The 16,087-nt window shown below is 38.0% G+C and overlaps 1 long non-coding RNA gene across 1 annotated transcript in view; it reads left to right on the forward strand.

Moving 5' to 3' along the window:
- The first annotated feature begins 6,547 nt into the window (after positions 1 to 6,547).
- Positions 6,548 to 16,087, forward strand: part of LOC134425053 (uncharacterized) — a 120,495-nt gene continuing 110,955 nt past the window's right edge. Inside the window, exons 1-2 of the long non-coding RNA XR_010029584.1 lie at positions 6,548 to 6,632; positions 7,813 to 7,960. This is a non-coding gene — a long non-coding RNA (uncharacterized LOC134425053). The remainder of the gene's footprint in view (positions 6,633 to 7,812; positions 7,961 to 16,087) is intronic.

Consider the following 16,087-nt stretch of genomic DNA (forward strand, 5'->3'; position numbering starts at 1 on the left):
GCAGAAAAATGATCTCTAACCTTCCTGAAAGCAGATTGTTTTGGAGCAGCCAGGATTGCTGGTGTTTCATTCTCTGTGTTGAACCCTTTCTGTGACTCAGCACCTGGCAGAAATCTGAACCTACACACCTGCTCAGGTGGGCAGTGAGTGGTTCAGACAGTGGCATGCAAGATTCAACCCTTTTTTAAATTCAGATTTATCATCCTTGTAGAATCTGCTGTCTTGTTATTGAGGAAGAGGGAAGAGGACTTGTTTTATATTTCTGCTGATTCCTTTTAAGTGCATCTGGTTAGAAATGAGTATTTCCTATGGACATTTTCAAGGACTCTCTTACTCTTTCTCTCTCTCTCTCTCTCTCTCCCTCTGTCTCCCCCTTCCCTCTTTCCTTCTCTTAAACCAAGATTAGGGTTTGTTTTTGCTTTTAAATTGCAAAATTCTTTATAAAAGAGAGTTGTTATGAAGGTTTCCTTGTCCACAAATAGGTTTGAAGAGAAACATTCTGATACCTCTGCATCAGAAGTATCTGCTTTAATCTGAGTTAGTAGAGCTCTGAAGAGCAAAACAGTTGATAAAGCTAAATTGCATTTGTGTTATTGTTATCAATTATATAATGCTAGGTGTCAGTTCTGAACAATGTAAAGGAAATTATGGCAGTCTAACAGCCCTAAAAAAGAGAAATTTGATAGTTAGGAATCCTGGATGAAACTCTGCTCTGTAACAATATCATACCCAATTTAGAGTGATTACAGTGAACTGCAGAAAACTGTTCCTTTTTAGATTTTCTAATCCAGGTATTACAGTAAATGTGGTTATAACAGAGCCATCTTAAATTCTTATTTTCTGCTAATATTTAGGTTTTTGTAATAAATCTGTTTTCTTGGCAAAGAATCAATAGTGCTAAACATAATTTTAATAATTAATGCATGCTTGCACCAAAGCAAAAATATATAGATTTATAGGGCTCTCTAATGTGGTGGAAATGCTGAGGTAATTTATTTATTCCTTCCTTTGAAAACCTGTGCAGTAGTAGGAGGAGTATTTTGGTTTCATAATCTGTTTAGCTCAGCCTGCTCTACATGGCCAAATCAACTCTAGGTGTGCTCTTGTTTAACATTTTCATTCCTTTCATAATTTTTTGGGGATCTTTGCAACTATATTGATTAATACATCAAACCAAGTGTTGTGAGTGAATCTTTTGCTTGCTACCTGGAGTATGAGACATACTGCACAAAATGAGCTGTACATTCAGATGGTTCATATATTGTTTTGTTTTATTTTATTGTATTGTATTGTATTTGTGGTGAAACTGAAGTAGCAAGATGAGTTGATGACAAAGAGACTCATTTGATCAAATTATCTTTCAACCAATGCTGGGCAAGAAGCTGACCCACAGCTGAGTCACTGCTAATGTGAATGTTAAGCCTATCACTGTAAGTCACACAGAAGAAAATCCAATGGGAAATAGACCTTAATGTACAGGACTGGAGTTAAGGTCTTTTAATTAAATTTAAAGATTTTCATCCTCATGGGAAAGGATATAATTAGCTAATTTCTGACAACTATTTGACCTGCAGATGCTCGGATCAGCAGTCAGAGGAGTGCACTGAGAAGTACCACTAGATTATAATTATGAGATTTTTGGGAGCTATTAATTATTCATGTGGCATCTTGTTTACTAACTGCTGGGATAATAAGTTAGTAAACAAGTATCAGCATCTTGTGTTATAATAAATATGTGTTTTAAATTGATGGTCAGACTCCTGGGCTGGCTTGAACTGAGTGGCTGCCAAGTGTTGGGATCATTGTTACTGTCCTTGTAACTGGTACCAACTGAACTAAAATAACAAAGCAGATAAGATTAGTATGATGAAGTAATGCAGTGAAGGAATGTCTGCATTGCCCTTAAGGAGACCCCAAACATAAGAATGTGGCCAATACATCACTGGTTTTGCTTCTAACTTGAATGAAGTTAAATCAGAAGTGATTTTGGTCCCTGAGCTTTGTGCACCTGAGTCACATTCTAATTCAGTCTAGTTTAGAAAAAAGCCTTGTATTTAATTTCAAATTGTGTTCAGTGCACTCCATGATAATGTCTCAGTCCTTTCATGCTGTAGCCATCACAGCTATGATGTAGGCAGGTGCCAAGAGCTATATCCCCAATTGCTGAACAGTTCTCAGAGACAGGATGTTGATAAATAGGTAGAGAAACCAGACACATATCCCTCAGCACACCAGGACAGGGTGTTCTCCTGTTTATAGATTGGAGATTTGCTATCGAACTCATTAATTTGTACATACCTTTATCATGGCTTTGCAGGTGTCAGCTGCCATTTGGCCATCAGCATAACTACAGGGCTGACAATTCATCCAGTGAGAAGGGGAATGACCCCAAAGCCATTCTGAATTATTCTTGCAGGAAGTGCTCTGTGGGAGTGGGAATCATTATAAAGGTTGTGCTCTATAGAAATTAAAACTGTGCTTTGCCATCTTTGCCATCTCTGCACTACCCACTTGAGAGACGCAGGAAAGCACAGTGCACTCTGAGAATGCCAAAGGAAGTGATCAAAGCAGATCTTCCAAGAAATCAAATTATTAATGTACTTGCTGTTGCTCCTGACTCCTTTGTGTGTTAGAAATGAGCTACATTTAAGCAAGTATACTGAGGATTTTATTCTAACTGCTCAAAAAAAAAAAAAAAAAAAAAAAAGAAAAGGAGGTAGTTTGTTTATTGAATAAATTTGCAGCTACTGTCATTTTAATCCTGAAAAATTGGTTTGGAAAAAGCACCTGGTGCTTCCAATGTGCAGATATAAAATGTGAAGAAGCAATTACAGACACCTTCTTTCAGCAGGGAAAATCGAAAAGTGAAGCCTCTTTTTAGAAGGTTTCTGAAGACAAAAAACTTTACAAGACAAATTTGTTATCCTGTTTTGTTCTAAAATGCCTTGGTAAGGGTATTAGAAGTCACCTCATCTGGGTTTCTAATCTGGTGAGAGTTTGCAAGCTTTCATAATTAAAGTTTCTTTCTATCAAAAACTAATTTATCTTTATTGTGTTGGTTTTTTTTTTTTCAAAAGTAGCTACCTTTCAACCTCAAGTAGAAAACTGCAGCAGAGCTGCAGCTCTGAAGTGGTCCAGGCAGGCAGTGGCTGAGCTGTCAGACTCTGCTCCCTGACAGAACTGAGGGGTCTGTGCCCCCTTTGCTCCATGCCCTGGTGGGGTTGCTGGGATTGGCCCCCAGCTGTGCTTTTATAGCCCCTCTCCCTTGCCTTTCTGTAACTTTGGATGCTGAAGACAAACCATCCTGTGGCTGTGCTTGTCCCTACTAGTGAGGATGCTACAGGCACCCAAAATAGGAGCATTCAAATCAACCAGCATGAACAAATGTTTTTTCTGAGCAAACAAATCACTCAAGTTACGCCTTTTTGCCCAAAGTAAGGGATTAGTCTAAAACACATATACACATATACATGTATGCAGTTAAAGGATTGTTTTCAGTCTCTGCCTCAGGGCCCAGATCAGCACATATTATCTGTGCATGAACATAATTTCCATTTAATTTGAGCAAGAACTGTGAAACAGATAACTTTTTGGTTAGTTGGCTTCGTTTTCATGCATTTGTACTACAGCAATTTCAGTGTCTGTAAACTTAGGGTAAAGCAATAGGAGGACTGGTGGGAGCAATTAGCTCAGTACTATTGGCTTTTCTATGGCTAGGCAGAGAATAAATCCAAACATTCCTGTCTTTTCTGGGGGTTGAGAATAATGTATGTTGCTGGCCCAAGTGCTAAAGGTTGTAATAGAAACAAGACTCCAGTCTAGGGTCTAAATTAGAATTTTAAAACATGAAAGATGTTACCTGTACATAATGTTCAAATGGTTTATGACACTTCCAAGTCAGCTGGTGATGTGTCAAATGTGTAGTTTTTTCTTGCACAAATGCAAGCACTAGCAAATTCTGAACTTTAGGTCCTGAATAGTTTGCAAAAATGCATTTTAAATGAAGATTATATCTTTTCAAATACTCAGAGCATGCATTTTTTCTGGTTTTGTGACTACTTCACTCTTCCTGATACAGCATCCACCCACAGTGCTTTTCTTCTGAAGGGAACAAACAGCTGGAAAACACATGAATGCTATTCTGTTTAAAATTCTAGTTAAATTTAACCAGTTGCCTGTGCTCTCAGACAACTTCAGATGGAGAAACATAATGCTACCATACAGAACTGATGCTGATTTTGAGGAGAAATTTCAAAAAAGAAGAGGTGATTATTTTTTAAGTATTTGTAGTAGCTTTCTAATTTTCCCACTAAAATAATGCCTCGAAGCGGCTGGCACTGTGCTAATAAACATACACATCAGTCATTTGAAATGCTTTCCAAACAGTAAGGCATTGCCATGCAGAAAACAGAGCCACAAAACAGCTTAGTGATTTATCACAGAATCCTGGAATGGTTTGTGTTGGAAGGGGCCTTAAAAATCATCTAGTTCCAGCCATTCTGCCATGGGCAGGGACACCTTCCATTAGACCAGGTGAAACTTGATCTAAAGTCTCATTTCATATCTTAAATATCACTGACCTCTTCACTGCTCTGCCCTCACTGGCCATGATGACTTTTGGTCAAACAGTACAATTTTGGTTTAAGCAAAATTCTGTGGTGTGTGGCATGGGCCAGCATATCCACACTCTGGTGTCTGGGGTCAGGGAAGGCTCTCTGTCCCATGGAACTCCACCAGGACAGCAAGACCATGGGGGATGCAAGAAAGGCCAAGTGCAGTGCATATCTTGCCCCTGATGCTCACTAAAGGAGGTGTTTGTATGGCAGTGTGGTTTTAGGGCAATGTCTCCTCTTTATCTCCAGAGCTAGGGTGCAATGTGTGTACTAAACACTGGGCAGTTTCTGGGTAGGAGATTTTCTCCAACATACCTCTTATCAATCAGGACTTTTGCTAGAGGATTCACTTTGATTTACAGAAAATTGAATAAATCTGAGCAATTCTTCAGTTGCTCTGAAGAGGAGGCTACTCCTGATCTTTCTTAGAGTTAGTCGCTGTATGTGCTATATGTAGTTACTCATAGTACTAGAGAATCAGAATGAAGAGAGAGACCTACCTTCATTAATTCAGGGAAAAAAAAAAAAAAGAAGAAACAAATTGATGCAGTATTTAAACCAGAAAATTGCTATAATGACAAATGACAACCCTGTAGCCTTCAAAATCTACTAATAAAGTGTCTGCTGTGGCTGTTATTAAAACTAAACTTATGATCCATGATTATCTAACCATTAAACAGAAGTGGGGGCTGGATATAAAATGGATATCTGTGTCAGATGATATTTCAGTGCTGTGTGGACTGAGAAAATTATTCATCAAATTTGATTTCTGATGCCTCCCTTCTCTGAAGATTAGCCCCCTAAGGAGTTTACAGGCATTTAGAAAGATTCCTTCCTCCCTCCCTTTATGTCCTTGTTCTCTTCAGTAATTACACTGTAAGCTTTCTTCAAGTTTAATTTGCAGACTTTTAAAAATGGCTTCTGTAGAACAGCTGTGCCATGATGAGGTGTCTGACTGCAGAGCAGCTCTGCATTGCCAGGTGAGCATCCCTTCTATTTTTTGGAATTATTCTTGCCCAGGTGAAATTTGCTGGACCTGTAACAGCAGTAGCATAGGTGTCTCCATCAGTTAGGTTGTGTGGATATTTACATTATTTTGCCAGAGTTAGACCAGCTGAAATAAAGTTAAGCAAAAGGCACATTCAACTGAGGTAGTAGTTGGCACATTAGACTTTCTTTTTGATTGATGTGTGATACATTTTTTGTTGTCAAGGAAATTGTTTACACCGTTTGACTAATGGGATGGCTGGTCTGTTTGGGAGGGAAAATAGACACATATGGCAATGGAAGAAGCTCTTGTTTTGCTGGATTACTGCCCACATGCCAACAAAATGCTGCTTCAGTTCCAACCTCTGCTGGCTCCACTGTAGCCAACAGGAATTGAAAATGGTGAAAGTGTTTATGGCAAGAGGGGAGCCTTAGACCAGCAAGCCACATGACTGCTGTGAATTCTGCTTTTATTCCTGCTCCTGCAATGGGCTGAAGATCAATATATGTTCTGTTAATTCATGCATGGCTCCTCACCAGCTGATTTCTTTTTAGAGGCTGATACTTTTCCCTCTGTTAGTAAATATCCCACTAGCAAAGGAGTCCAGCACTGACCCTCAGATGATGAGGTTACTAACGTACAATCAAATTCCTCTTCCACCAATGTCTGAAAAAATTGAGTAATAATTGCACACTATGAAAGTATTTGCAAGTGACAGGATGGGTAGATTTTCTGCATAGCTCCAGGGTTTGCTGGAATGCTTAATATTAAAAAAAAAATTGGAGAATTATTTTTTTTTCTCCACTCCCCGAATCAGGAAAAAACTCCTGTTGCCTGTCTCAGTGGCAGTGCCAGCTATTTGCTGCTCTCAGCTTTCTTTTAGTAGGGCAAATAGGAGGCTGAAGAGGGTTCTCACCAAACCCTGTTTGTTTTGTTCTGCTGCAGACTTTTATCTGCTGAGACCTGAGGTGGGTTGACAGTGGATTGACAGCTAACCTGAGCAGTTCTGAGCATGTAACTTGGAGGAGAAGGTATCTGCATGTATTATACACCCTTAAACCATTTAGGTTTATTCTCCAATTTCTGTATAGCAATCATCCAAATTACAGAGCAAAGGGTTTTGTGAATGATGTGCAAAGTACAACCAGGATTCTTTTAAAAATCTAACAGTCAATAAAGTATTCATGCTTTCTGGAATGAAGCTAGGCCTTTATATATCATTGATCCTTTATTAATTTCAGTTTAAATGCCACTATCCTGATTCACTATGGAAGCATTTTCCATTTTCCATTGCTCTTCCGTTAAATATTCAAAGGGAGAATTTTCTGCTTACAGAAAAAGTAATTTCACAGATGACCACAATTGCTGAGGGCCAGATTCAAAAAATTATCATCTTCTCTTCCCTTTCTCCAAAATTTCCTGTCTTTTTTCATTAGCCATACACAGCAAGAGATGAAGCAAGCTGTATGAAACTTTGTAATTGGGTATCTCCCACTGAGGCCACATTAATATGTCATTAGACTAATATCTTTTACTGACACGCTGATAACAGTTTTCAGAACAGATCTGGAAACTTGACAATCTGGATATTGTATTTTAAAAGAATAAAATTGCTTATAAATGTTTTATTTAAAAATTTCCTGATTTGCAGGGTGCCTTAAAATCTGGCTGAGAGCCTCCCATGTTATCACATCACTACAGAGAGCGGGTTGCCAAAACTACATGTGGAGCTGTGGGGCTCTCAGAAGCCCAAGCAAAACCAGTGCAAAGGTCTCACACTGCAAGCCCTAGAAGGGAGTGCCCTGCATTGCCTGCAAGGGGGGTGTCTGCAGCACACACTGCATGGGGCAGACCCTGCTTTCCTTGCATGGGGGCTTGCAGCCAGAAATATTTCACTTTCTGCTTCAAGTCGTCAGGCAGCTCCTGTATGAGGACATAACCCAAACTTCAGTTACCTTGTGTTAGTCCATTTGTAGCCCTTCTACCAGAAACTGGACCAGAGCTGTAGGGTGGGAGCTGTGACTGTGTTGGATTTCTTTCTAGCAGAGGAATACTTGCTTTAAGTCCTATTATTAGTCAGAAAGAGTATCAGAGCAGGAACTTCAAAGTATATGTGTGGTGCTCATTTTTCACCCACAAATCTGAATGGGAAAACTGGGGTAGATTTCTGTCTTTTGGTTTTGGGTTTTATTTTATTTTTTTTTCTTTTAGATGAAGGGCTGATGAAGAGCCTCTGTTGCAGTGAACTCAGAGCAGGGACATTGTCTTGAGAAAATAAAAAACAGAGCAGTACAAAGAGAGTTTGAAGAGCCCTGTGGTCCCAAAGGGCTGCCTGCCCCTTCTTTTAGCAGCTTTCAAGGTGAGTCCTGTTTGATTTATTTTGGCATATCTTTATGCTGAAGAGCTGAGCTGCATTTAGCAGAGTGTGAGCACATGGAAGTTGCCTTTGGTACTTTACATATCTGTGTCTCCTTTCATCCCAGGTTCTGTTAGTAAGATAAAAGGTCCTTGTAGGAGTTGATGCAGGATTAGGGCGTACAGTGGGAATGGCACAGAGATCAGAAGCAGAGCTCTTTCAAAGCCAAATGGGCCTCAGCAAAGAGTACAAGCTAAACAAAACACAGAACTCGATCGAAAACATGTCCGTGTTCTCTCTCCTTTAAACCATGTCAATCTTCCCTACTGCGACTGTGGCACTGTTTTGTTTTTTCCAGTGAGAATCAGAATAACTAAATCTATTTAAAGTGTTTAAGGAAGTGAATCTTGCACCTGAAATAAATATGTTTTCATGAAGATTAACATAGGTTTGTTTTGAGAAGTGAATTGGGTGAACAGAAAACAGATTGAGAATGCAGATAACACTCTATGCCAGTCATGGAGTTTTACCCAGAGAGCTGCAGCCTGGAAATATTCACAGAACTTTAAATTTCTGTTTCAGATTGTCATGAAGTATAAAGAGACTATTAGGGGAATGTTAAAACATTTAATTCTGGAATGAAAATTGGGCATTTCAGAGATTAAAATTTACTGTGTGTAATATCTTTCAGATAATTATCGAATCATTAATTACAAAGTTCTTTGACCTGAATTTAGTTCTACAGCATGCATTAGGATTCATACATTATAAACTAATTGAGGAACAATTAGTTAGTATTTGAAGGTATAAATTTTTTTTGCTGTTGTTTAAATTCAGCTATTTTGTCCTATAACATAATACATAAGAGGCAAAGATTATTGCTTTTTAATGTTTTCTATAAATAAATTACAAAATTAATTGCTGGCTGCACTGTAAAGAAGATGTCAATTACAAACCTTTATTTTTGGAGGGTTATAAATCAGTTATACAAGTTCTTCCCAAACACAATAAATAAATTAATTAGCAGACATTGTCTTAGCAGACAAGCATGTTTATTTGCATCTTTAATGATCTCAGGAGTCTTAATCATTTAGCATTTTCTATGTGCCTTGAGATTCTTGAAGGATGGACTTGGAAAAGTGCAAAGTTTTATTAATATTATCTTTCATTCATTCATTTTAACTGTATATACCACAAGGCTATTTCAGCCAGCTGTGTGTGCTAGATCCCACAGTGTATCTATTAGCAAATGTCTCATGGAAATTATTAAAGAATCATTTGAGAGCAGGTGATCAATTAATTTGAGCTGCAGAAAAGGTGAAAGCATCCCTTTAAGGAGAAAGATGAGCCGCTGGTTCTTAGAGGACATAAAAACTGAAAGAAAGGATTTCTGTTATACACACCATAAACTTGAAAAGCCTGGTTAAAAACATATTCACATAAAGATAAGTATCTGTCTTTATAGATACCTGAGAGATAAATATAAACACACCCAGATGGAAACAACACACACATATAAATAGGGTCTATCATTTAGTGTTCATTTTGAGTCATTGGATTAAACCACTTTAGGATGTGCCAGTTCATATCATAATTGAGCTGCTAAATGGGGCTATGAGTCCCTTCTTCCTCTCCTCTTCCTCCCTCTGTGCTCCTAGGCTTACTGTTAGCCTTGGGCTGAGCTTGTCACACTCATTCCTGAAGTGCTGAGGGCTGGTTCAGGGAGCTAAAGGCAGGAAGCAGTTTGTTTTTGGAGGGGAAGATAAATTTTCTACAGGTTTAGATACCTGAACTATCCCACAATGGATTCAGGCAAATACTGGAGCAGTCAGATGAACAGGAGAGGTGTGAAAGGACATCAGTTTAGTTCTAAAATCAGATTTAACTGTGGATTGGAACTTGTCCCTGTGCATTTCGTGGTGAGAGCCAGACCTTTCCAAAAAGTAGGGTGGTCTCAGGCTGTGTGTAAGTCCCCTTGTTCACTGACTACAGAGGAAGAATAAGGTGAAAGCACTTATTTAAAATGTAATGCCTAAAGTTAGATCATTCTAATTTAGAATAAACAAAATCTTGACTAAATGAAGAATATGTATTTTCATGGGGTTTTAGGATTCAAGTTAAAGAGGAATATGGCCATTTCTCTTGGGCTTTAAAGCAAAAAAAAATTAAAATGTTCATCAAGTTTTCTTTGAAAGCTATTTAAACATCTGAATAAAAGGAAGATGTATTGTTATTTAGAGCTCCTTGGAAAATCTCCAAGCTTTAATTGCACTTCACTTTCATTTCAGCAAGAATGAATCTGAATGAAAGTGTCTCTGTCCTGTGGTGCTCTTTCATTCCCCATCTTAGTTCCTGCAAAAATAATGCTCTGCTGAAGCCAAGCTCAGCCAGGGCTGTGGATTTAGACATCTCTTTTGGCTCCTGGCTGGTTTTCTCTTGTTTTGAGACTAAATTAAAAGCACATTGGAAAGTAGCAATGTCAATTTTCCTAATTATCTGAAACGTGGTGACTATAAATACTACATTACCTATTAAACTAATACATTCAAGAACGTTCAGTAGATGATTGCAGCCAAATTGACTTTTTACAGTGAATCCACTGGTTTTCTCTTAAATTTTCAGGCCAGATCATGTGTGCACACTGGGTGCAACATGAGGTTTCTGGGTATGTTGGACTTATGATTGTGAACATTCACAGCAAACTGACTTTGTTTCCTGAGAACTTGCTTATCATGTTCTCTGGAGTGTCTGTGCAAATGCCACAAGAGTCAAAGAAAAAAATGAGCTGAAAGATGAGACAGCTCTGAAGAAGCCCAGGTCTGGTTATCTTTTATGAGGGTAATGAGAGGAGAACTCTTCCTCTGCCCTGTGTCTAATGCCACTTGCTGAGATCTGTGGCAGTGCACTTTAAACTCAGCCATCAGCTTTCCCATGGACACTTCTTAGTTAAATACACCTCTGTGCTGAGCTGTATTTTCATGCAGTATCAGGAATTCCTCATCATCTGAGTGAGGATATTATGAGCCAGGTTGTTTAGTACCTGTAGGCCACTCAAACTTTGGCTTTCATTTAAACAGACATTAGGAACTGTGGGAGCAGACACTGGAGTCAGAGTCCATGTGCTTTGTTATACTGGATCCTAAATGGAGGTTAAAATTGCAAAACAGGAGAAATTTGGGCGTATCTATGACTGTCATTTTAACTCATATAAAGAAACAAAGAGGGACTTATAAAGAATGAGATTCTATATTCTGAAATTAGTTTCTAATCCTAGTTATACTGCATTTGAATTTCACATACTTAAAGCATTTAAAAAGTTTTAAAATCAAATAAAGAAACTTATAAAAATCCATAATGGAAACTTTGGGATTTTTCAAAAGCATAATCTTTATTGTATCAGTGATAAAATCATGATGCATTCTATACGCCTGCTTTTAAAAGGGAACAGTGTAATAAGTTATTCCTTAAGTTATATGTAGTACACATTTGTACTGACAGTAGCCAGTCAACCAAATAGACATGGGTCATGGGTCAATTCTTGTATTTATTTTCTTCTGTTCTGTCGATGTCCAGTCACAAATCTTGCATATTTTTGCATGTTGATATGAGGTTGTACAGGTACATATTTCATATGTGTGGAAAAGGAATCTAGGGAATATTTCCCATTCCTTTTCAGGGGATGTTAATGCATGGGGAGTTAGCAAGAAAAGTGGGCATTTCCTTAGGACTTACCTTCAGAGAGGAAGGAGCAATCTCTGCTCACTGACCTCTAATGATCTGTATTTTGTCCAGTGCTGGCTGGCTCAGCTGTTGGTGGTTATGTTTTTGAACATCTGGACTTAATCTGCTCAGAGAAGTTTTTTGTGTGTTTTCATTGTGAGGAGGATGGAGTCTGCACCATTGACAAGCTGTGGGACTTGGAATTATCATTTTGGCAATTTTTAGCTTTTTAGTAGTATTGTTCAAAGTATTTTCACTTCCTCACACGTGTGAGGAAGTGTTGATGCTATTGGACCTTAAATACTGTGTACAGTTCTCTGCTAACATTCTCAGGAAAATGATATCTGGAATAAAGAATGGCTGCAGGGATTTGGAAGCATGGCCTATGAAAAAAAGCTGAAAGCTTCTTTGCATTGGCAAAACAAAAGCTGAAGGGTCTTAGACTGTTCTCTCTGACAGCCATGAGGGTTGAACCTGAGGCTTCTCATGAAATTCAATAAACACATCCTTGCACTGAGATGCTGTGAGCCTACAGACCAGATTTTTTCTATGAAACCTAATTTTGCCATTTGCTCGTTACAGATTGAAAAAAAAAGTCTTTAAGATGCATTTATACTGCCAGATATTTCACAGAGATATTAGTGTACTCTTGAATTAAGAAATGTCTTCCATATGCCTCACAAAGTTTAAATCTAAATACATAAACTGTCAATGTATATAGATTAAACAGATATATTTTGATTTTCATGATGCAGTTGTTTTTCTAGGATTTATTTTCTAATTCTGCTTGCTTCAAAACTAGTACTCTCATTCTTGATTTAGCATTCCTAAACTTGATCAATGTTAAAACTTACTTGTAAATGAGATGGATTTGCTGAAGTTTTACATAAAAGATACTTTTTTAACCCATGTAATACCTAATGTTTTCATCATCTGTAAATGAAGTAAATTCATCTTTTTGCAAAATATAAATGCAAGGCTGTATATAACAGTTCTTTCATAAGCCATGAATGCATTGTTCAGTTCATCTACATGCAGAACTGGTAGTGGTAGTGGTATTCAAGAAGCATATGCGTGGGCTAATTGGATTTTCCATTTTACATTTCTTCTTTGTTGAATATGTGCAGGCTTAAAAGATTCAGGGTAATAAAAACAGCATAATGCTACATGTATATGATTACCTCTGTCTTGTCAATGACTTAATCTCAGAGTTAATGTCATTTATTTTTCAGATGTGAGAATGAGTCATCATCTATCAAAATATTAAACTGATTCTCACACTACAATATTGATTGGCAGAACTGAAAGCGTCCTTAAAGTTGTTTTTTTGAGTTTAAAAATTAATGCAACAAGAACTAGTTGTGGGTAGTATATGGCTTTTTCTCCTGTGACATATTGTTGGAACAACAGGATGGGTGATGATAGCTAGGGAGTGCTTTTAAAAGTTGAGGGTTTTTTGCTAAAACCCTTAGTAGGGGAACATTAACAGTAGTTTGATTTTGGGATTCTCTTGTGAGACCACTGATTTGCCTTATTTCTCTCTCTTAATGATGACACATTGCTAAGATGCACAACATATGGAGAAAAAAAACCACTAAATATCAAAAGAAAAACTGAATATGAGGATTAAGGTAGACTGGGACATTTAGGCACTTATTTTTACTGAAATCCAGTAAGCAGGGTTTGGACATCAGAATTTAGTGGAAACCTTTGAAACTGTGTCCCTCCTTTTCATGACTCCCCATTTTGAAGGTAGTGGAAGGATAAGAACTACCAGCATAAGAAATAATCTTATCCAGAAGGGGAAAAAAATGGATGGAAAACTGTTGTATGGGAGTAGAGGCATTTACTCTGGGTAGAAACAACAACAGGGCAAAGAAGCTGGATCTGCCCCTGACATCCTCTGGAGGCTGGGAACAGGCTTGCAGGATGTTCTGCATTTCTTCTGTACCTTGTCTCCCTATTTTCTTTTCATTTTTGAAGGAGAGTTGTTTACTTGTGGTATAATCATAGCTGTGTTTTATTGTAGTAAGGCTGTCAAGTAACACACCAGCAAAAGTCCAGAAAAATCCCCAAATGCCACCCTGAGCATTCGTGCAAGTAATCAACAGTGATAAATTTAGCATGGAACATTTGGTGGTGTAAGCTGCAGATTGAGAACAATGGATTTCTCCAGCTCTAATAGTAGGGACTAGCTGCCCCCATCCACTAATTATCTATGGAAATGAGGGTTGGGACTTGCTAGCAGGATTAATTTCTTGGCAACTGCTGAAAATTATAGTGATTTTGAGAAAGTAGCAATCAAAGAAGATGTCTGTACATGTTTGTTTGCCAAAAATAGCACAGCTAATACTTGTCTGTGTTTTGAAGTCTTGAGCAAAATGTGTCCTCCCATTTCAGTACTGCCTGAATGCTGAACAAGCAACGTGAACACTGTGGCATCCTGAGGTAATAAAAGCATTCAGGAGACATTTGAAGATGTCAAAGCATCTGTTTTCCCCACTAATTTTGTGCACTTGTGTTAGACAGAGGCCATGACATGGAGGTGGGCTTCTGTCTCTGCAGCTGTGATAGCCTTCCACTGTTCCCTGGAGATGGTCTGGAAAGGGGAACAGAGCCAAGGGGAGCTGAACAGTAGAAATATTGCAGAGATTTGCTTTCCAGGACAAGTTTGCTATGAAAGATGATAAAGCAGGCCCATATTCTGTTTTACATGTGATAGAATTTTGTTAAGATTATGGAAAGGTTGGTGATGGTATTAATGGTCTCATTGGTTCTATATTTCACTATGTCAGTTTAAGCAAAGGCTTAGTCATCCCACTCACTGTCTAGAACATGAATTTCTCCAGAAGATATCCAGCTTTACTAATTCAGGAAAAAGGAAACAGAGTGAGAGTTGTTCAGGTCTTTATGAGCCTGCTCCTCTGTGGAGGCTGCAGACTACAGGTCACTCCTCTGAGCTGGCAATTCCCAGGTTTTTCTCCTGCTGGTTTATCATTGCACAATTAGTCTAACTGCTTTTAGGGAAGATTTGTGCAAAGCATACTCAGTCCTTTGTTTTACAGATAGTTGTTATTACAAACTGAAATAGCCCCAGGTTCTTAGTAAAAGTATATTTTAAAAAACAATGAAACTTGAAAAGACACAACTACAAATATTCATAGCTCCCTTAGCGATGGTCTTGAAAAAATTTCAACAATATATCTTTATATTACACTGTACATCCTTTGAGTCAGACATCTCCATCACATGCAGACCACAGTATATTAGACAGCACACTGAATTCTGCATTAATGACTTTAAAATAGTCCTCACAACCCATGATATTGCTTGAGCTGTGGGAACAGTTTTCTGTGAGGCTTACTTCCAAATCTTTCACTTTTGTTATTCTGGTATGAAACTCTGGCAATTTAGTACAAGCCTGTACTAAAAGCTCACATTTTATATACTCACAAAGTGCAAAAATCAATGCACGAGCAGGCAGAGAAATACTGAAATGCCTGTAATCTGAAAGCAGGGCTACCTGCAATCCTATTTCATCAGTCTGCCTAAGCACCCAAAGTCAAGAAGCTTATCTGATCCATCCAGACTTCTTGATGATGAAAATCTCACAAAAACAAAGGATTTCTGAGACTTTGTCATTTCAGTCATTCAGAAAATATGAGGCACACTTGTGCGTCTTTCATATTTCATCTTTTGCTGTCTGCAGACAAATCAGAAAATGAGAACACTGATCAACTCCTAAAAAAATAACCTTTTAAAAAATCCTTAACATTTTGGCTCATGTCTAATGACAAAAATGAGGTAATTCTGTTCTTGCTTTTGACACAGCTGATTGATCCCTGCTGGGAGTGCATGTTCACACTTGCTTGATTTAGTCAGACATGAAAAGGATTCAGAGACCAAATTCTAGACAGGTATAATTCTACTCAGATTGAGAGAATTTTTTACCCCAGAGATTTTTAGAGCTTTTCACAGTTCAAAATTAGGTGACCTTTCTGATTCCACTTTACAAATGTTTTGTAATGAAAACAGAATTGGTATGAAATTTCATTATTATAGCAAAGCATTTCATACTGTGACAACCCAGCTTCTTCAGAATAAATGCAAAACATTGTCCAAATTGAATGGCAAAAATGCCTATTCCTGAAGGGGCTTCAGCCCTGAAATTCTCAGCTGTAGGGTGTTTCCTGATCTGCCTACCTCCCAACAGGTCCTTTGCTTGTCAATACAAGTGTTTTGTCAGCCTGTCATATTACCAAGAGATATTCAGTCTTTCACATTCCAACATGTATATACTGCAGTGTTTAAAGAAATATTTTTCAAAATATGCACACCACTGAATCAACAAATATAACAATGACCACACTCAAAATGTACTGCACTTGCAGGGGAAATACTGGTTCTGAC

The sequence above is a fragment of the Melospiza melodia genome, chromosome 15, assembly GCF_035770615.1.
Source record: "Melospiza melodia melodia isolate bMelMel2 chromosome 15, bMelMel2.pri, whole genome shotgun sequence".
In the NCBI taxonomy this organism is placed as follows: Eukaryota; Metazoa; Chordata; class Aves; order Passeriformes; family Passerellidae; genus Melospiza; species Melospiza melodia.